The sequence below is a fragment of the Erpetoichthys calabaricus genome, chromosome 14, assembly GCF_900747795.2.
Source record: "Erpetoichthys calabaricus chromosome 14, fErpCal1.3, whole genome shotgun sequence".
Lineage (NCBI taxonomy): Eukaryota > Metazoa > Chordata > Cladistia > Polypteriformes > Polypteridae > Erpetoichthys > Erpetoichthys calabaricus.
In genome coordinates, this window is record NC_041407.2 from 85076783 (window position 1) to 85098206 (window position 21424).

At 37.5% G+C, this 21424-nt stretch overlaps 1 protein-coding gene across 2 annotated transcripts in view; it reads left to right on the forward strand.

Annotated features, from left to right (window-relative positions):
* The first annotated feature begins 5617 nt into the window (after positions 1–5617).
* LOC114664956 (phosphatase and actin regulator 4-like) overlaps positions 5618–21424 on the forward strand; it is a 140084-nt gene continuing 124277 nt past the window's right edge. The window contains exon 1 of one of the 2 annotated variants that reach the window (XM_051918857.1): positions 5618–5779. The gene's annotated coding sequence lies outside the window, so the exon portion shown is untranslated. Of the gene's footprint in view, positions 5780–14945; positions 15150–21424 lie in introns of those variants that run through there. The other variant, XM_051918858.1, reaches the window with a different exon arrangement.

Consider the following 21424-nt stretch of genomic DNA (forward strand, 5'->3'; position numbering starts at 1 on the left):
TGAAGCAAACAGGACAACATCATCTGCAAAAAGCAGTGACCCAATCCTGAGTCCATCAAACCGGACCCCCTCAACACCCTGGCAGCACCTAGAAATTCTGTCCATAAAAGTTATGAACAGAATCGGTGACAAAGGGCAGCCCTGGCGGAGTCCAACTCTCACTGGAAACGGGTTCGACTTACTGCCGGCAATGCGGACCAAGCTCTGACACCGGTTGTACAGGGACCGAACAGCCCTTATCAGGGGGTCCGGTACCCCATACTCCCGGAGCACCCCCCACAGGATTCCCCGAGGAACACGGTCAAACACCTTTTCCAAGTCCACAAAACACATGTAGACTGGTTGGGCGAACTCCCATGCACCCTCCAGGACTCTGCTAAGGGTGTAGAGCTGGTCCACTGTTCCGCGACCAAGTTGAAAACCACACTGTTCCTCCTGAATCCGAGGTTTGACTATCCGACGGACCCTCCTCTCCAGAACTCCCGAATAGACTTTTCCAGGGAGGCTGAGAAGTGTGATCCCTCTGTAGTTGGAACACACCCTCCGGTCCCCCTTCTGCAGCTTACTTGGAGTCCACCTGTGGTAAATTCAGTTGACTGGACATGATTTGGAAAGGCACACACCTGTCTATATAAGGTCCCACGGTTGACAGTTCATGTCAGAGCACAAACCAAGCATGAAGTCAAAGGAATTGTCTGTAGACCTCCGAGACAGCATTGTCTCGAGGCACAAATCTGGGGAAGGTTACAGAAACATTTCTGCTGCTTTGAAGGTCCCAATGAGCACAGTGGCCTCCATCATCCGTAAGTGGAAGAAGTTCGAAACCACCAGGACTCTTCCTAGAGCTGGCCGGCCATCTAAACTGAGCGATCGGGGTGGAAGGGCCTTAATCAGGGAGGTGACCAAGAACCCGATGGTCACTCTGTCAGAGCTCCAGAGGTCCTCTGTGGAGAGAGGAGAACCTTCCAGAAGGACAACCATCTCTGCAGCAATCCACCAATCAGGCCTGTATGGTAGAGTGGCCAGACGGAAGCCACTCCTTAGTAAAAGGCTTCATGGCAGCCCGTCTGGAGTTTGCCAAAAGGCACCTGAAGGACTCTCAGACCATGAGAAGGAAAATTCTCTGGTCTGATAAGACAAAAATTGAACTCTTTGGTGTGAATGCCAGGCGTCACGTTTGGAGGAAACCAGGCACCGCTCATCACCAGGACAATACCATCTCTACAGTGAAGCATGGTGGTGGCAGCATCATGCTGTGGGGATGTTTTTCAGTGGCAGGGACTGGGAGACTAGTCAGGATAAAGGGAAAGATGACTGCAGCAATGTACAGAGACATCCTGGATGAAAACCTGCTCCAGAGCGCTCTTGACCTCAGACTGGGGCGATGGTTCATCTTTCAGCAGGACAACGACCCTAAGCACACAGCCAAGATATTAAAGGAGTGGCTTCAGGACAACTCTGTGAATGTCCTTGAGTGGCCCAGCCACAGCCCAGACTTGAATCCGATTGAACATCTCTGGAGAGATCTTAAAATGGCTGTGCACCAACGCTTCCCATCCAACCTGATGGAGCTTGAGAAGTGCTGCAAAGAGGAATGGGCGAAACTGGCCAAGGATAGGTGTGCCAAGCTTGTGGCATCATATTCAAAAAGACTTGAGGCTGTAATTGCTGCCAAAGGTGCATCGACAAAGTATTGAGCAAAGGCTGTGAATACTTATGTACATGTGATTTCTCAGTTTTTTTATTTTTAATAAATTTGCAAAAACCTCAAGTAAACTTTTTTCACGTTGTCATTATGGGGTGTTGTGTGTAGAATTCTGAGGAAAAAAATGAATTTAATCCATTTTGTAATAAGGCTGTAACATAACAAAATGTGGAAAAAGTGATGCGCTGTGAATACTTTCCAGATGCACTGTATGTTCTAGTTCCCTCGTACCCCCGAGTAAGATAAAATGCGGCCACTAAACAGATGAATATTGTAAAATGATATATCCATCCACCTATCTGTACATATTCTGCACCCACTCATGTTTGTCCTGTTATAATACATGTAATGCATATTATGTTATAATATGATATGTATTGCTGCCTCAAGACAAGTTTCCATATATGTAATTGCGAATTGACGTATTGACAGGTTAAGAGACTTGATCAGGGTCAAAGTATGAGTCAGTAGTTGAGGACTAATCATTCAACTGTGCAACTTGCAGTTCAAAGCTTTTGACACTAACACAACTCTCAAATCCAAATCTGCCAGTTTCTCTCTGAGAGATTTTCCTTCCAGTCAAATGCTGCGCTATCAGATTGATTGACAAATATAAACAGTCATAGTGTGATTGTTTTCAATGCATCAAGCAAGGAAACAAAGTACTCTTTGGTGCTGACTTTATTTTCCTCAGATAATCTGATTAAATGTGCATCAATTAATTTTCTAACCTGCTTGCTTACCCACTTCAGGGTCATGGAGAGCTGAAGACCATCCCAGCAACAGTAAGCACAAGATAAGAACCAATCCAGCACAGGACACCACCACAGATATATATCCAAAGAAAAAACTGTCAAATGTAAGGTGGCAATTTTACTTTAATACTCCATCCTTAATTTTCTTATCTTAATTTAGCCACCACCGGCTTAAGGAATTCTAACAGAATATTTTAATCTTGATATTCCTGAATGCTCTTTATTACCACATTGTGTCATTTCATACTTTTTGAAGCAGTATTTGTCTATGATATCTCTTCTGTTTTCATAATTTCATAGTCTGTTCAAACTGCTTTAAATCTAAATAGACAGAACAGTGTATATTAGGAATACTAGGCACCATGAAAATCTAAAGGATTATGTCAATACCTGTAACTGTACTCTAGAATTTTCAGTTTTGTTATAGGTTGTAAAAGGAACGAACAACAAAGAAATGAGAGTTGTGGGGTTCTGCAGGATGCCTCATTTAATTTGGGTATTGTGAAAAAAGGTAAGCACACTCGTGCAAAATTGGCAATCAACTCAATGCCATCTTCACAGAAAAGGTCTTCAGAGGCTTGAAGGTTGATGGTCCTCAGAAGCTGCTCTGTAACTGAAAGCCAACATCCAGTGGGACTGTAGATTGCAGAGGTATACACAGGGCTGACGACACCATTAAGGCAAAGTAGGCATTTGCCTTGGGTGCACATCATAAGGCAAGGAAAAACCCAGCTGCGCGGGTTAGCTACTGAAGAGTCGGATGGTGCACTAATAAGCTTGGCCTAGGGCACAAAATAACCTAGCACTGGCACTGGGTATACATTGAAAAATTTGTTTTATTTTATGTAATTTTTATATATTTTTGGACACTGACTTCAAAAATAAAAACCATTTTTCTCCAGCACATGTCCATTGTCAACATTTTTTAACAAAACACATCTTTTAGCTGTCAGTTATAGTTTTTTTTTTGTTTTTGCACTATACTTAATTACATATCAGTATTTTACTTTATGATGATTTGTTTGCATTTAATATTTTATATTACTAAAATAAAATCTCTGGTTAAAAATAGTTTTTTATTTTAACATATATTAACTACGTTGAGCACCATTGGTTCATATCTGGGGACCTGAAAGTTCTTTGTATTTTACTGGGTCCACAGCTAGGACAGACGCAATCCTCCTGTGTTTCCTGTGTGAGTGGGACAGCAGAGGACTGATGGCGGACCACCGCTGGATAATTCATAGGGACACGCCAGAAAAGGTGGACAAGTGATGGGCCACCAAACAAAGATTTGGATCAAAAAAGCTAAGAAGTGACAAAAGCTAGAGAATATCTATGTAGGTCATTGAAAATATATTTGTTGTGGACTTTCCCGGTTTCTCCCTGTGTGGATAGCGCTTTGAGTACTGAGAAAAGCGCTATATAAATGTAATGAATTATTATTATTATTAATGAATTATTAGGAGTCCCAATACGAAATCCCAATAATAGTCAAAAAACAGCAATAGGTCAAAAATCAAAAGTCCATCAAATCATTAAGCACAAGAAAAACAGAAGATCTAGCCACTCCAAAGCACATTCACAATGAACCACCAGAAATTGTAGAAGACCCTCTGGATTTATAGGGAGAAGGGCAGTTTCTGGTGGTGCTTGGAAGGTGGCTCCACCTCTTGGGGAACCACGTACAAAACACATGGAACATAACAAAGGTAGATTTTATATATATACATACACAAAACTGAAAATAAAGAATGATGCACAAAAACAACATAAAAATGATAAAAAGTAAGACATAAAAAATGAATTTGAGCCACTGCCAGGGAAGGAACCCTGGCTGAGAAATGACAGTATTGTTGTTTTTTTATACATATATGTTTAATAATATTAGATTGACTAAATATTTTCATGTTAAATTGATTTAGAACAGTATTGTATACATGAATATTGTGTAATTTGTTAAATTTTAATTGGATTTATTTTACATTTTGTAGTGAAATGTGATGGAAACATTCTAATTATATTTTATTATGTTCATGAATTCAAATAAAAATAGGTATTTACAATTAAAATAATTGTTTATGAGTTAAATTTTGCAGGCCTGTGTTATATTTCAACATGACTGGAAAGGGAGAGGCTTCAACCAATAAAGGAAGTTACCTCATTGGTCCTCCTCCTCCTCCTGGGTTTTCTCTGCCTCCATTCTAGTGAGACAGACAGACAGAACAAAGGTTAGCAATTGTGTCACACTTAATTTGTTCCCTATATTTCGCAAGCACAAACTCCTACAACACTCCATAAGCCCAAGTGAAAGACAAGGTACACGTGTAAGCTATAGATTGTACACTTGGACACATTACTCTGTACATTACTTTGTATATCACACCATATATAATTGTTTATGAAAACAATGTTACTGAATGGTGCAGAAACAATAATCTTTCCCTTAATGTCCTTGCAGATGTACTAACATCTACAGACACACAGAGCAGAGGGTATACTAATTTCACACACGCATAATTATAGCAGGAAATGATAACAGAATCTATAATCGGTCACCTCTGACTCTACATAACCCAGCACTCCCTGCCATTCACCGAGCAATATTGTGGCAATCATTGCAGTAACTTCAATGCACAAAGTGTTTTTTTATCCCTGGGCAATCTGCTTGATGTGATCTGTGACTAAGACTCAACTGCACTACAATATCAGCACAACTTGTTTGAACCTTATTTATGGAAAGAGCCCTGAATATATCGATATTCAAGCAGTATTAAATGAGGAGCATGGCCCCCTGTTATGCTGATAAGATTCTCAAAGGGTGTTTATTAGAATTCCAGTCTATAAGTTTGTACATGTAGACAACTTAATTGGAACCTCCATGTGAAAATTAGGCTCACCACATGTATAAGTAGACATTTATATTTAAACATGAAGAAAAACATAAAAGTATTTGACGTAGTGTTTTCACCTTTAAATATGCCCTTCGGTCGATCTTTTGTATCACCTTCGCTCACACCACGCCCAATGGCTTTCGTGCTCGCCCCCACGTTTAAAGGTACAGTTCGCGGAGCATCCTGGGGAATGTAGGTTTGCTGCCTTCCGAGTGAGGCGAACTACACCTCCCGGTACCCCGTATGCAAACTTCCGGTCGAAAAGGTAAAGCGCAAAGCAGCGGCGCTGGGCAACAGATTTTTTTTTCTCACAAAGTGGAAAGTGAGGAAGTGTGGTATCGTCTTTGTAATTGAGCAAATTTTGTAAAGAAAAATTGAAAAGCAGCAAACAAGGAACAGGAGGATACTGGTGACAGACATATCAAGTAAGTAATTCACTTTTTATATAAGAATGTGATTTTTAACCATAGAAACTAAGCGAAGAGGTTGGTCTCGGGAATTCTAAGAACACAAAGCAAAGTAAGTGGCAATAAACTCCTCTCTGCTGTGCATACATTAGCCGCTCTCCAAGTTGACCGCATTTTGGCAGTTTACAAAGCGCGGATTCTTCTCGGCCGGGTTTAGCCGAGCTGTCTAGAGCGATCGCTCGTGTCCCCGTGCGACCCACTTTTGTGCTTGTGGCGGTGGCGAGCTGACCCCCAACAGACTCCAGGCCAGATGTGCGATAGACAACTTTTATTTTATCTGAGTCTGAATTATGTTTTTAATGTAACTGTTAATGCTTATGACTTGAACATTATTCTTGCTAAGTATCGGGTCAATGTTTACGGTAAAATTAATTTTATCGTTATTATTATTTTAGATGTTGTGCACCATTTCATTTTAAATGATCCAATTTGTCTAGATCGTGAAATTCTTCAGCATAACTTTTTGTGGTAGTTGAGTTTATCGTTTTGCTTCAGTTTTGTTTGTCGCTGACATGTCTCGTATTCCATTTTTAATAAACAGCAGGTGACAGTCACACGTACTGAGACGTTATATCAGCCTCACTGTGATACGTACAGATGCATTATACAAGTATTGTGCAGGCTTCTACGTAGTTAACGTTTTATTATTGATATTCGACGTTGCTTGATGCATATTTTCTTTTTGCTTGTGTCCCTGAAACTGAAGTGAGTGCACACAAAATTAATAATTAAAATAAGAAATTGACAAACAGTCACAAAAGCTGACCTCTTTTTGGAATACTTTCCAAAATATGTTCACTCAATAAATGCATTTTTACACTGAAATCTGTACCCTTTAACTATTATATGTTTATAACTAATTTTTTTGTCATTGGTCCACTGATAGAACATCTTTGTCTCCCACCTTTAACACATTGCTTTTCGTTTTTTTGGTATGGAACTGCCGTCCGTTTAGTACACAAGTACCAAACTAATAAAAAAAATCTTGAAACCGGAGTATTCACTGCACCATTACATTTCTTATGTTTAATGCAATAGTTTTCAGTAGTAATTTTCTATTATTTGTTTCATTTAATGTCAAACTATCCTGCTCAGTAAGATGTTTACAACCATTCCTACTGCTAAAAACAGGAGATTGAGCTGGAGGTGGCAGAGTTAAAGATGCTAACATTTGCATTGGGTGTGACAAGATGGATATGATTAGGAATGAGTACATTAGAAGGTCAGCTCAAGCTGGACAGTTGGGATACAAAGTCAGAGAGGCGAGATTGTGTTGGTTTGGACATGTGCAGAGGAGAGATGCTGGGTATATTGGAAAAAGGATGGTAAGGATGGAGCTACCAGGCAAGAGGAAAAGAGGAAGGCCTAAGAGAAGGTTTATGGATGTGGTGAGAGAGGACATGCAGAGGACAGGAAGATATGGAGAAAGATGATCCGCTGTGGCAACCCCTAACGGGAGCAGCCAGAAGAAGAAGAAGTAGTAGTAGTAGTAGTACAGGTGCTTGATGGAATGGTGACATGAAGTACAGTTTCTGAAGCCGTGTAATGCCATGTTGTCTATATAATATGTTGGTATCCAGAAATTGTCAACTGTCTGTGAGATGTGATCTATATTGTTCTCAGTTCCGCCTCAGAAAATACTTCTGCTTTTTATCTCCAAATAACTGACAGCTGCATCTGTGCTTGTGCATCTTGTTTTCCCTAGTTAATTGCTTGTCTAGTTTTACCTCTTTAGCTCCATTAAGAACTGTACAATTTAAGATTTATGCGTTGCATTTTTAATGAGGTAAATATTAAAGTGAAGAGTGTTTGCTTCTTATAGCCTTGCTGTTGTGTCCTGGAAAGCATATCATTTAAGAAGATTATGATGCTTCTATAGTATGTATGTGTGTTCAGTAACACCATTAAGAACAGAAGGGTGCAAGAAGATCCTTGTTTATTGCATTATTCACAGAACTACTGATAATAGTAGCTTAATGGAACATATTATTATTGAAGCACAAAGAATTTCAAAATAAAAGCAATAAAAATTACACTTGCATTTTACTTAAATGAATGGGTAGCGAATTTAGTTTCTTTCCTGGGTTTCTCTGTACAATAATTCACTCTTTCTTCCATGTTGCTAGATCAGGTTTATCAAGAATTACACTACGTTCAAACTTTAAAAATGAAATTTGTGTCTTATCCTGTAATTGGGTAAATTATGTTTTGTAGGAGTTTACAAAAGCAGCCTAAAAGTGCAGCTGATTTGTTTCAACTGTTCCCCATTTGTCTTGTTTTTGGGCATTACTCATCAACCACTTGCATGTTCTTCCATACAGTTCTCCGCCACCAGGGCCTGTTTAACCTTTTACCAGAGCAGTGAGTTGCTACAGTTAGCTATTTATTTCTTAATGTGTTTGGAAGCCACCTAATCAATGCTTATGTTCATTGTTATCAAATGAATAAAAGTACACTTCTTACTTTGTTATGGAGCTTTTTCACATTTATGGACATTTAGGTCTCTAAAAGTTTTTTTTACCCATTTGTTTTCTCAATTTTGATTCTGAACTACATTCAACTTAGAATTTTTTTCTATGTGTTTTACAAAATTTAGTTAATGGAAAATATGAAAAGCTTTTTAGCAATGTAAAGAAAAAAAGAACTAATGAGGTTAAAAAGTTGATTGCATTTGTGGAAATTAAGGCTTGCGCTTACAATACCTTACATTCCTCACATAGTCATTTAGACTCTATCTTCAAAGCAAATTAGAGGATCACAAGTTTAAATGAATCTGTGAGCATAACAAACCCCCTGCTCCCATAGTATGGCCAAAGAAAATTTAAACACAACATTCTGAGCAGTTTATATCAAAGTGCAAGTCTAGGGAAGGAGAAAAAATTCAAAAGCGTGTGTCATCCTTTATTGTGCATTATCATCATCATCATCATCCCTTTGCCAAGATCTGTCCTTTAAACTTTGTTGCTGGAAAACAAGAACACATCTAATAACAGCCACTGCAAGACCTATGGTGACTCTGAATGTGTTAAAGTGGTTATTAGCTGCAGTGAAAAATGAGGTTCATTACTAAATAATCTCTAAGATATTCCATGTGAAAACGCATGCACACTGTTTAAAATTGGGCCTGGAGAGCACCAAAGTTTTCTGTTTCTCTTTGTTAATCATAGATGGGGAAGATGTGGAGGCGGTTTGTGACATTAGGGCCCTTAAGATTGCCACACAATCCCAGCCTCTGAGCTTAAATCCTGCTTCACCCTTCAGTTGAACCCCTAGGTTGATACCTCCCACTGGAACCTCTGAGACTAAAAAGAGCTCAAGAATCTAGAACATATTAACAGTTAAAAGCCTTGTCTCTTATTTATTTTTGAGCTATTGCTAGTGGGTGAAGATAGCTTGTCTTCCTTGCAATACTTCACTTCAAATTGTTTGTAAAATTTTACATTGAAGTTCAGGCAGATATGTAGAGAAAAGTCTTGTAGTCCAGTGAGGGTTTTTTTGCCCTCTATTATAAAAATGATATACAGTGCATCCGGAAAGTATTCACAGCGCATCACTTTTTCCATATTTTGGTATGTTACAGCCTTATTCCAAAGTAGATTAAATTCGTTTTTTTCCTCAGAATTCTACACACAACACCCCATAATGACAACATGAAAAAAGTTTTGAGGTTTTTGCAAGTTTATTAAAAATAAAAAAACTGAGAAATCACATGTACATAAGTATTCACAGCCTTTGCTCAATACTTTATCGATGCACCTTTGGCAGCAATTACAGCCTCAAGTCTTTTTGAATATGATGCCACAAGCTTGGCACACCTATCTTTGGCCAGTTTCGCCCATTCCTCTTTGCAGCACCTCTCAAGCTCCATCAGGTTGGATGAGAAACGTTGGTGCACAGCTATTTTAAGATCTCTCCAGAGATGTTCAATCGGATTCAAGTCTGGGCTCTGGCTGGGCCATTCAAGGACATTCACAGAGTTGTCCTGAAGCCACTCCTTTGATATCTTGGCTGTGTGCTTAGGGTCGTTGTCTTGCTGAAAGATGAACCATCGCCCCAGTCTGAGGTCAAGAGCGCTCTGGAGCAGGTTTTCATCCAGGATGTCTCTGTACATTGCTGTAGTCATCTTTCCCTTTATCCTGAGTAGTTTACCAGTTCCTGCCGCAGAAAAACATCCCCACAGCATGATGCTGCCACCACCATGCTTCACCGTAGGGATGGTATTGGCCTGGCAATGAGTGGTGCCTGGTTTCCTCCAAATGTGATGTCTGGCATTCACACCAAAGAGTTCAATCTTTGTCTCAGCAGACCAGAGAATTTTCTTTCTCATGGTCTGAGCGTCCTTCAGGTGCCTTTTGGCAAACTCCAGGCGGGCTGCCATGTGCCTTTTACTAAGGAGTGGCTTCCGTCTGGACAGTCTACCATACAGGCCTGATTGGTGGATTGTTGCAGAGATGGTTGTCCTTCTGGAAGGTTCTCCTCTCTCCACAGAGGACCTCTGGAGCTCTGACAGAGTGACCATCAGGTTCTTGGTCACCTCCCTGACTAAGGCCCTTCTCCCCCGATCGCTCAGTTTAGATGGCCGGCCAGCTCTAGGAAGAGTCATGGTGGTTTCGAACTTCTTCCACTTACAGATGATGGAGGCCACTGTGCTCAGTGGGACCTTCAAAGCAGCAGAAATTTTTCTGTTACCTTCCCCAGATTTGTGCCTCGAGACAATCCTGTCTCGGAGGTCTACAGACAATTCCTTTGACTTCATGCTTGGTTTGTGCTCTGACATGAACTGTCAACTGTGGGACCTTATATAGACAGGTGCACGCCTTTCCAAATCCTGTCCAATCAACTGAATTTACCACAGGTGGACTCCAATTAAGCTGCAGAAACATCTCAAGGATGATCAGGGGAAACCGGATGCACCTGAGCTCAATTTTGAGCTTCATGGCAAAGGCTGTGAATACTTATGTACATGTGCTTTCTCAGTTTTTTTATTTTTAATCAATTTGCAAAAACCTCAAGTAAACTTTTTTCACGTTGTCATTATGGGATGTTGTGTGTAGAATTCTGAGGAAAAAAACGAATTTAATCCATTTTGGAATAAGGCTGTAACATAACAAAATGTGGAAAAGTGATGCGCTGTGAATACTTTCCGGATGCAGTGTATGGCATGTGTCATATGTCATACCCTGCATACCAGCAGTATCATGCCAGCCACACCATAATGTATGGTAGATATATAGCTATAGCACAATATTATGGGAAAGATTTTCATTCATGTTAGACCTAACACCACAATACAAAAAAAAAAACAAAAACAATACTAGCAAATATTTCTGTTTTTCCAAGACAATTATCCAAAGCAGATAGCAGGATTAAGGTTGCATTGGACTTGACCTTATTCAATTGAAAATGGAAAGACCTCAAAATGTTGTTCATCACTTTTCATTACCTAGTCTATTAAAGGTGGTTCATCATTGTGCTTATCCAGGGAGGCACATTTTTCATAAATTCATTTGTTTTTTTGTGTTAGTTTTCATTTTTGTGTTTGCCTTTCTTTTTGGGAGGCAATGTATGAAGAAGAAGAAAAAAAAATGTGTATCTCAAAAAAATAAAATTTGCAAGTCTAATACATCAGAATCTCAGGCTGTGATAATCTTCAATATGAAGAAAGGTTTAAGAAGTGTTAAGAACCAGAAAAAGAGAGCTGTGATATCAGTGTTGCTTCTTGGTCAGGCATGCAAATAAGAATTTTATTGTACTCTGTGTACTTAACAATACTGCATGTACCACTACTATTGAAATAGAGGTAAACAAATTGTTTTTTCTATTTGTCCCTCCTTATTAATGTATTCTTCCAGCATAATTTTTTATCATTTTGTTCAATATTTAGTATTTCAGTGGAAATGGAGTGCAGGGTATTGCAGCAGACATAGATTATAAGCAGCATGTAAATTTAAATCTTTTTTTCTCATGAGATTAGAGAAAACAGATGATTGCAACTTCCTTATCTAATTAAAAATTAAAGACAAAAATAAATAGTTTATGTGCGCACTGTGTTGCAGTCTGAAGGAAAATTCTTTTACCTTTCATAGTGTCATGAAGCTAAATGTTTTTTACATAATTTTAGCTATATTTTGCTTAGCAAAATGTCACAAAGCTTAATGTTTGTGTGAAATTTTAGCTGTTTTATTTTGTGAAACATGGGATTAATGTTGAAAATTGTTTATTATAAATGGAAGCAGGCATTTAGTTTTAGAATTTAAGAAAATGACTATAATTATTTTAGATTCATTAAAATTATTTTCTGACTTTAATTTTATTGAGCAAATAAGTTATTTATCCAATGTTGTACTAAGCCATATCTATTGCATTCACCTTATTCTGAGTTCGAGCTGAAAATGTGATGTTGATATATTATGCATTAGGCTTTTTTTCTCTCCCCCTGTTTTGCACCTCACTGCCTCTTGCAGCGCCACTTCAAAAATTCTGTGAAATCACTTCGTTCAGCACTGATACGATGATGTCAATTAGTATATACATATATTTAATGTAAACTAATAATCCCTTTTGACATAAAACAACAATAACATTGTTAAGATGCTCTTTACATTTTTGTTATATTTGTTTTATGGGCTTATGTACAGTGTGTACGTACGTGTGTTTGTGTGTGTATGTATGTATGAATGTGTGTGTGTGTGTGTGTGTGTATATATATATATATATATATATATATATATATATATATATATATATATACACATACACACACATACACATACGTACAGGGATGGGCAAAAGAAAATTTTTATAATTGTTTGTATGGAAAAAGACATGCAGGTAATGATTATTACAATAGCTTTATTAACTCAAAAAGTCACAATGGTGCAGTGCACTTGGGTACAAGTTTGTACGTGCTCAAATTACTGGCCTCACATACTTGCAACTGTAAACCTAGTTTTGCCTATCCCAGTATATGTACACACACAGAAATATAAATGTATTTCTTTTATACATATATGGTATTTTCCCTTTTCTTTTGCTCACATTCTACCCATATAGCACAAAAGGCTTAAATGATAAATGTGATAACCACAGCTTTCAAATGAACGTACCATGCCTCTTCAGTCTCCATGCTAACAATGTGACATCATCAGAATCAAGATGAGCATCTTTAGCACTACATCGTTCAAGAGAGAATGGGTTCAGAATAGTCCTCCGGTGTAGAGGAGAGAGATTTAAAAATCAGTCATGTGCGGACCTTTTGTTATGTACGTACAACTGTGGACCCAGAGGGAGAGCCAGGAAATAGAATATCTCTTCTGATATACTTGTGGGTGTGTGTTGTGTGGCAATTGGACATTTTACTCATGCTCTTTAATGGTGCTTCTGATGACCGTTGTGTATAGCCGATAAGGTGGACTTAGCAACAATCTTGTCCCTCTTCAGTAAATAGGAAGTTGATTTTACAGGCTTAAAACTTGCTTGCATTCAACTTCTGAGTTTTTCCAGACTTTGATATTGACATTGTAGAAAAGGATTTTGTTGGGGGTTGTCATACACCAGGCTTGGATAGTGGATTTTTGTACTCCGTATTTACTATTTTATGTAAAATGCTGTACATAGTCAAGGTGAAATAGAGAAGGTTACTGAAATAGAATTCCTTCCCACAAACCGCGTCAATCATATAAGAGAGCTAGACATTATCTAACCATCTGTTTAGCTGTATCTATCTACCTAGCTATCTATAGCATATCCTTGGAGTAACTCTAAAACCGAAATTGTTAAAGTACTTCAGAATGAGATCTGGTTCTGTGTTTGTCATTGGCAAGATTTACTTATATCACAACCAGGCCTTGCCTGCTTTCAGAAGCCTCCATGGAGAGCTGTGTGACATCAGCTAAGTGCTCCAGGCACCTTGACCCTATTGATCGAGCACTTCTTTCTTCTTGAAACATGTAAATAATAAATGTCAGATTGTTGGTGTATGATTTCTTAAAGTAAAAGTGATCAGCAGGTAGTATAGTGTAATTTGAATGTTTTTTTGGGTAACTGATGCAATATGTAATTGTAGAAGATGCAGAATTAAAATATTTGATAGACAACATGGTTTGTGGCTCACAGGCACAGAATTAAAGTATTAGAAATGCAAAAAATGTGTATTTCAGTATTATACATATTTTCCCTTAAACAAATGCTCTCTACCAGATATATTGATTGAAAAATATCAGCAGTTGATTTCTAATTTAATGTTGTGTGTCCACTGCACACTGCTATAAACAGCACATATAGGGTGATCATCTATGAGAAATCCAGAAAGCTAAAATATCAACATCCCTATTCTGTAAAGTATAGCAGCTTGTTGTGAATAGCCTTAAACAACAAAAATGGCATTGATATGAATTTCATTTTGGCATATTTTTAACATGTGTTAAAATTTTTGTTCCAGCCATTGGCAAATTATTTATTTTTTTTCCCAGTGCATATTCCCTCTCTCCTGTTGCTAGGGTCACAATGATAAAAGAAATATGGACTTCATGTTCATTGAATTCCGTAGAATATTTAACCATAAGGAGCCACCAAAAAAGGCAGTATAGGGATGTTACTTGAAAAACCATATCCCACTTAATTTAAGATTGCACACAAGTATTTAAAGTGTCCTTTATTGCACATGCACTCATTTTCTTCACCCACTCCACCAGTATAAAAATCAAAGCTACATTTAGCACAAGGTAGAAAATTTACTTGGCTGGCGATGCCAATCTATTGTAGAACACACACTCGTACCTACATATACTCTCTTTGGCCTAATTTAGCAACTAGTCACACTAACAGAGTGTCTTTCCATCGTGCAATTTAGTAACCTATTTTTTTCCAGTGGTGCTTTAACATTTTCATACTTAAAAAGTCTTGACTTGAATGTGCATAACTTCATTGTCCTGATCAGTCAGATTTATTGGCTGTGAGTAGCTTTTGGATGTGTTGTGAATTACCAGTATGATCACAGAATCCCACACCCCTACCCAGCATACCTGCATGCCTTTGTGTCTCTTGTTGGTGCATGCCCCAACAAGCTAACTGAAAACTGACTTGGCATTGGCAGATGTTTTTTTCACTTCTTTCTTTTTACTGCAGTCTGTGTAGCCCTTCTGCATATTTTTCTGTCGTCCAAGGAGCGTGTCTTTTAGGAAAAAGTCTTTGTTTCTGAAGATATTAAATATAAGGTCAACACACACAAGTAGCTGCTTCTTCGTTAAAACGACTTGCAGAATGCTGCAGGATAATTCTCGAGTCAGACAGCCTTAAAGAAGCAAAAAAATCAAATTCTCCAGCAAAAGTATGTGTGCATCTCAGTCATTTTATATTTTAAATGTTGTTTCAGTCTTACAAGATTAGCTTCTGGGCAGTATAAGATGAGTTCTGATTACAGGTGTGTAGTGAAACTAATAACTGTTTAGCTAATTTAAAAATAAAAATGCAAACGTGATATAACTTTTTAAAGTGAGAGCATAAATAGAATACATCTGGTTTAAAAACAAATGAAATTTGTTTTCTGTTGATTATATATGTATTATATGTAATTTTAAGATCACTTTTACAGATGAGTCACAAAGTACAAAATGGCTCATCGTGTACTTTACAATAACAACAAAAGTATGTTTTCTGTGCTGTGCAGTTCCTGTTTACATGTGTTGGAAGTAGTTTCTTTATTCTACATAGGTTCCCTGTTGTAATTGACTAAATCCCTAAAATATTTGGTGCTTCATTAGACATGTGAGTGTCTATACCATTTAAATGAATAAGTCAGTATCTAAATGTAAGTGTAGCTCTACCTGTTGCCCATGTGAGTGTATGTGTTATGTATGTATCTATTTGTTTCTATTTATAATGTGCTAACTGAAAAAACAGAGTAAATGTGGGTAAATGTGGACTTTAATTTCTATTAAAACAAGGTAATCTAAAACAGTTGTGGTCATTGAGATAATACAGTAATCAACTTTATATCCTGATGTTTATTTTGTTGGCCACCCTGTCTCAAAGATAATATCACAGAGATTTTGAGGGACAGCTGTTTGGTAGGAACATCAACAAAGATATCTTCTCAGATTCCTTATTTCATGAGTAATAAAGACTAGGATTTCTTGGTTTTCTGGGGGTAAAAGAGCAACTTCTTTGGCAGTGATGTCCATGCATTGATTTGAGATTCAAAGGAAAACAGAGAAGCAACTCTTGATCATTTGAGTGAAATCATCATTATATGGCAGAATTTTTAATTAGGTAGTGATACCAAGACATCCACGAGTAAAGATGCTATTGTTAGCTTGCAGCTTCTAAAACTCCTATTAAACCCAAAAATAGTGTTAAACTGGGATGGTACTGCAAAGAAAACCAGCAGTTTGGTGAGCAACTGCAGAAACGTTGTATGGTCAAATGAGTCATGCCTCTAGTTCTTAATGTTTATTTTCACAGTAAGGCATGCATCCTCAAGTCCATTTAATGCAGTGGAGTTCAAAAGGGAGTCATAGATCATCTTGGCAGGAACCAATCCTGGCATGTATTCCACTTATCACTAGACCCACACACAGTCCCACACTCACTTTCATGTTAAAATACAAGTTATTGACATCTTCAGAAGATTGATCTTGTATACTTATAGTGCAGATCAAAAAACTTGTAGAATCTATATCAATGTGCACTAAAGCTGTTCTAAAGACCTCTGTTGGCTTTGTTAGGACACTTTACCTAAGTCTGTAAGTGTATTTATATGCATGTGTCTGTATGTTTGTTGGTCTGTAAGCTTGTGTGCATTAAAAGTTGATGATCAACTGAATCGGAGAGCAAGTGTATGCATCTAGTTTTGGGAAATTATAAAGTACGGACAGGTGTTGAATTTCTAACACCTTTTTTTTTATTTGTAACAGTCCTGGTCATCCATAATGAGCAACTGCTGAAACTGATAAAATTAATAAGCCATTTTTACCAAATTCTATATTTGCAGATGTTTTTTGTTACTTGTGTAATAAGTGAGACCTTGTGATTTACTGATAATGTTCCAGAATATTGGGTATCATTGATGATATTCATTTCCTCTTATTGTTTGTATGTGTTGCCAAGTTACTCAAGTGCTCAATAATGTGTTTTTAATTTCATCAGGGTCATGCAGTGCGTGTCAGCATTACTGATCCTGACCTGCTGATGCTGTGTAGTACATTTTACAGCATAGCCATGTCTCTGTTCTTCTTGCTGACTTTGCTTACTCATCCTTCCTAAATAGCACAACATTTTTAATCAGAATATAGCTATCATTAACTCCCCATCCCCCTTTTTTTAATCAGCTGCTGCAAATCTAGCTTCCAGACGGGTTAAGACTGACCTGATATGTTTTATTACATGAAAAGCAGGTCAGTCTCCTTAGAAGTCAAAATATAACTGTGGAGAAGTCTAATTTTGCTCCATTTGTAGTAGTTACTAGTGTATGCTTTTTATTTACAGGTTTGCATGTTATTGAAATATGTATATTTATTTGGGATTCTTCTTTACATTTTGTGTTGAAAATTCTCATAGTGAACTAAGATTCTCTTTGTTGTTGTGAGATACAGATGGTCATGCAAGTCAGAAGCAGCCATTGCGCTTTCTCTTTTGACGGAGTATTTTACTGCAGTATGTCTTAATCTTCTCACTTCATCCAGCTGGCATTAAATCTTTGCTGCCTTTGATGATCTAACCTTTGGTGGTTAGTTACAGTAAAAAATAAATGAGTTGCGATTGTTTTTTTTAAACTCTGATATGTGACTGTGTCTTCTGCTGCACTCTTAAACAATTACGCTAAAGGTCAAATGGTTTTCAGACCAGCGTAAATGAATGTAAAATTAGATTAATCCGTTCCATTTTATGTCTCTTATTGCAAAGGATGGTCAGAAAAATGGTACAGACCTTTGGTTTCATGTGATGACAAATGTTTATAATGCAGGATGATCGTATGGGGCAGTTTGAAAATGTAAGCTCTTAATTCATTTAGAGTTTAATTAAATTACAATACAGTAGTCAAAACAGGTGCATCTACTGCAGATCAACTTTTTTTTTTTATTTCAAACAATATATTTTTTTCTTCTGTATTTATTTTCCTGTTAGTTCCCTTTTGTACTATTTAAAGTTTATTTCAAGAGCATAATTACAGTTGAAATAGCAGGCAGACCTGTTTCTGTAGGCATTTGTTTCCACAGACAAGCTAATCTGGGAATGTAAAAGAACTCCTTGCTTAATTCCAGTGTCATTTGTCTTTTAGAATATTGGTACAGATTTATTTTACTAGGGTTGCAGAACTGGTTGTCTGTTCATATTTATTAACCATGCATTTATTTTAGTGGTGCATATTCCATTAGTTTAGCAAATTTTAAATAAAGTGAAATAGATGATACACAGTAACGATTGTACCACCCATGTCCATTTATCTGAATTACCCAGACTTCAAACATACCAGTGGTACAATCAAAACTAAAGTGAATGAGTAGAATCTTTTGATCTTCAACAATATTTTGTAATGTATGCGCAAGACACAAAACCCACCCTGCTTTGGTTTTAATAATTAGGTAAAAATGATGCATTGACTTCTTTACAGATATGGTGGACTGATTTTGAAATTTGCTTTGATGAAATGGTATATAGATGGCACATGGTTATCACTAGTATTGATGGACAAAATTGGCCAAAGCATTTTTTTGCAGTGGATTTTCTGGGTTTGTCAGGGTTTTTCCCTGAAAAGTCACGTTGCTGATGGCTTAGGCAAATGGCTTTTGTTTTTCCCCCAGTTCCCCATGATGCTTTGCGAGGCCAGCATGACTTCACAGAGCCATAGCAGCCAATGTTTTATAAGCTTGTGTCTACGTGATTTGTGCTGCCTGTTTGATTTGTGTTGTGCATGCACAAAACTTTCATGTACAGTATGTGTGTACTGTACGCTTCATGCATTTGTGAATAATTTATAACATATAGTACATATATGCACAATGTCTCTACTTGATCGGTACTCCAGTTGGATTAGCACTCCACATGCATTTTTGATTTTATATAAAAAAGAACACCTTCACTCAACATTGCACTTTATGGTGCAAGCAGATATAGAACTCACTGTATTTTCATTTGAGCGGCACATTAGTGGACCATAATGAGAATATTTATGAAAATACTTTGTTGTTCTGCATCAATCTTTTGTCCATTGTGTCTTTACTGCTGGATTAAAGGCTCCTTGCTATGTAGCGCAGACTGGGAACTGACAGGGAGAGCCCCCAAAGTTACAGTGATAAGAGCTCAGGAGATGCAGAGAGTGATAAAAGCCTTGTAGTATAATTTTATTTTGAGAAGGCATGGAGGTGCAGTGGTTAACAGTGCTGCCTCACAACTCAGGTCATACTTTTGGTCACAATAATCAGTCTAACATACAGTAGTTTGCAAAGATTTCCCTAGCTCTCTGAGACACTTTAAACATCATTGTATCATTATAATCCGCTCAAAACTAGTTCAGTGTCTCCCTTTCCATTGACTTCAATGCATTTTGACCAGTTTGATTACTGAACCTTTCCACGTTTCCACTGAACTTGAAGCAGAGTGAACTTAGTTGGGTTTCCTCTTTACTAGTTATCACTACTGCTTCATTGCTTTATAGAGACCCATATTCACCGATTCACCTGGAGCTGGCAGTGTGAAGTTTGCTTGTTATACCTGTTACCGTCCATATGATCAGAATTTATTAAAGTGGCACATAAAAATGTAGTGTATGGATAATAGTATCTGTATATATCATAGGTGATGAACTTGTACAGTCAGATTCATGAAGAGATGAAGGTTTCTGCAATGTAGTTTTATTTCCACAATTTCTCCTTTCACTTTTCTGCTGCCACTGATCTGTATCCAGAGGGCATGTCCTGCCACCCTTGTGAGGTGCTTATGTGCAGTCATTCTAAAACATTAACTTTAGCAAGGACAAATCTATGGGAGGGGGATGGAAAGTTTATGCACAATCTTTCAAGTACGTGCTGTGTAGCACTTCACTGTTAGCTCTTTTACAATGACTTGAGAAATATAAAGCTATTTAGTGTCCAGAAGAACTGTCAATGGAACATAGCTGTTAGTTCATAAACATGTAAATGTTTAGGTGTTAATTTAAAGCTGACGAAGTGTCTCTTGTACTTTGTAAAAAGTGTATTCATTATTTTCTTATGTTACTAGTTAAGATAACTTTCAGTATGAAAGAGCTTTATATACAGTTAAATTGCAGTTTGCCTTTTTTGTAGTCCTCTGGAATGTTGGCACCTTGTACAAAATGTTGTAAATATCAGCTAAAGATTATTCTTGAAAAATTGTAGGTCAGTGGTCTTGCTTCATAGTTTCTTTCACTTACTTTTTTAACATCGGTTACTCCAGCACGTGACTGTAGAATATAGTCATGTTGGTAGAGCATGTAATTTGCCACTGTAAATTATCCATGTGTAATGCATTGATGAATATCCTCTAGGACATTTATGTCCCAATACTAAAAGGTAATTTTTGATGGAGGGTGTTTGGTGGCTAAAAGACAATTTAGAGTATACTTCTGTAACAATTTTCAGCCGAAGACAGATTTCCTTCATTCTTCTTTAAGTATAGCACACTACTGATAAAGATTAAAATAAAATCCAGGTATATGTTTGAAAACACACTATACTATGTCAACAAAACCACAGATCTCTAGAAATTGCTGGCCTACTTAAACAAACCTGATGAGTACATGTTTTAGGCCAAATACCCTTTTAGAATCAAGCAAAAACGGACAATTCTTTCAACTACAGAAAAGGAGTATCTTGAGAAAAAAACACTGCATCCATCTAGAGAACAGTGGAACTCCAGACAAACGGCATCTGGGCTGGACCTAAAAAAAAAAAAAAAAGGCCAATAAGCTGTGAGGCAATACCAGCACTCTGCCTTGTTGCCATGTAAAATAAGTTTTAATTAGAATAGAACAGTAACAGATTTTTCACTGCTTAATGTGTCTGTTCTTCAGGTTATATGCAGAAGCAAAGGTGTGCACTTGGTTTAAATTCCATAATGTGGTATTATGAAGCAGTTGTGAATGAATGTGCAATACGGTACAATGCAGTTCTTTTCAATATACTACCAAATAACATGTTGGCATCACTTGTTAATTAAAATTGTTCAGATCATCATACAAAATGTGTTTGGTGTAATAAAAGGGAGCATTTTGGTATTGGCATGTGTTTAATGAACCGTTTCCAAGGCAGTCCTTGTTATAGCTTTACCTTTCTTTAGTTAGTCAAGGATAATTCCCCCAGTATTCTACTAAAGTAATGAGTAAGCACAACCAGACGGATCCCAGAACATCATTAAAGGATCAGTAGTGGTTGAAAGGGAAAGGGGCTTTATCAGCTCTAATATAACTGTTGATATTTGCATGGAGAGCACTTCTGCCTCAAGGTGCCCCCACTGGGCAACCTGGACATTAACTTGTGTCATGTCCTCCTTACAGAGAGCAAAAGTAACAGTCCCTAGCGAGCTGAGCCAAAGAAGAAGTAAACTGGCGGAAGTGAGTAATCGGGTTTCTTTTTTTTTTTTTGTAGT